This window comes from Thalia democratica, chromosome 1 (assembly GCF_965202585.1).
Source record: "Thalia democratica chromosome 1, ktThaDemo2.hap1.1, whole genome shotgun sequence".
Lineage (NCBI taxonomy): Eukaryota > Metazoa > Chordata > Thaliacea > Salpida > Salpidae > Thalia > Thalia democratica.
The window spans coordinates 38,595,203-38,596,935 of record NC_139165.1 but is presented as its reverse complement, the minus strand read 5'-3'; positions in this window follow the sequence as shown (position 1 = coordinate 38,596,935).

Below are 1,733 nucleotides of genomic sequence, written 5' to 3'. Positions count from 1 at the left end.
GTTGCAACAAGCGTCGTGATTTTTAAGATTATATAGTGGTTAAAACTTCTTTTATGCGATCAAGTTAATATGAAGTTAATTTATTTATATGAATAAAAATAATAGTAAATTAAAGTAAACAACATTAAAAAAACAATGATGAATCATCACATTTAATAATGATAAATTGTTTTGTTCTATGTAATTATGTAAAAGTTTATTATAGATTTTTTAAAAGCAAGTAAAATAAGAAAAAAATATTTGACTAACATCACACTAGAAACTAGAACTGATATGCAATTAAAGTTTTTAGAAGAGTTTTAAGTAATTTAGGTTAAAAAAACCTAAAGCATCATTAAATTACATTTTTTTAATTTTTTTTAGTGAAAATTTAAATGTCTTTAGCTAAAAAAAAACAAAGTTCATAATAAACATGCTTCATAATGATATAGCGTTGATAATATTTAAATTCTCATATGTAGTTTGATAAGTTAATATAAAAAAGTATGTTATGTAAGTTAAGTAAATTATTTTTATTTAAATATAATTTTCAGCTTTTAAAAATCATAAAAAACAGAAATTAAAATAAAAAAAGAGAAAATATTAGTTATTTATACACTATTTGATTGTTCAGCACCTTTTAAACGGATATCATCTTTTTTGAAAACAGCTGGAATATGGTTTTTAGAAATTTGCGTAAATAATTATAAGGCAAACACTATTGTAATTGTTACTGATGATGAAAATACTATTTTGATTTATAAAAATTAAAAACGACATTTGACTTAAATCGATATTAAGATGTTTGAGTTACACAAGTACCTTTAGCTTTATTTTCGAACTTTAATTAAAATGTAAAACCTTATTGTGTATGGTTTTTGTTTAATATTAAAAAGAAATGTGAAACATAATTATTTAACAATCTATTTTTAGCAACCATTGACTTATAAAACTTCTTATCTACACAATTAATCATTAGTACCTGCCTAACGTTTTTGTTTTTGTTTACTAGATTGTTGTTAAATGATGTTTGTGTGATATAAAAATTTTTAACCTTCACTAGATTTTTTTTCTTAGTCTATTTTGGTATAAAAACTGTAAACAAAGTAACTAATTGTAGAAAAAGTTGGTTCAAAAGTTTGATTTTATATAATTTATAGGTTATTTAAAACATATAAAATTTAAAAACTGTTTAAAATCTTTGACCTTAAAAAATAAAACAAAGTAACATTTTTGAAAATAGTGTTTTACAAAATAATGTTGCAACATAACTGAAGTCACTGTAACTGAAGTGATTTATAACATAAAATTTATTGTTTAATTTTTTTTGTTAAATTTTTATTTTATTTTATTAAACTACTGTGAGAAACGGTAAAACTTCGACCAATAAATAATATTTTCTTTTTGATAGTTTATTTTGATAAAAAGTTATTAGATCACTGTGTAGCAGAAATTCTTTTTTAACAGCAACAAACATTTTTATGTACAATTCAAATATTTCTTATTTTAATTGTGATATAATTGTGGAGTTTTTATTAAAGCATTTGAACGGGATTTTACTATTTTTTTTAGGTATTACAAGTACAAGATTGTTTAACTTTTCAATAGTTACATCACAATTAAAATAATCTACGTTAAAATGCATCTATAATTTATGATCACTTAGTACTTTAGCCACATTTTTACTTAAGCAATGTTTACTTGAAAATTAACTATAAGAAAAAAGAAAGCCACATACAGCTTTTGTTATTATT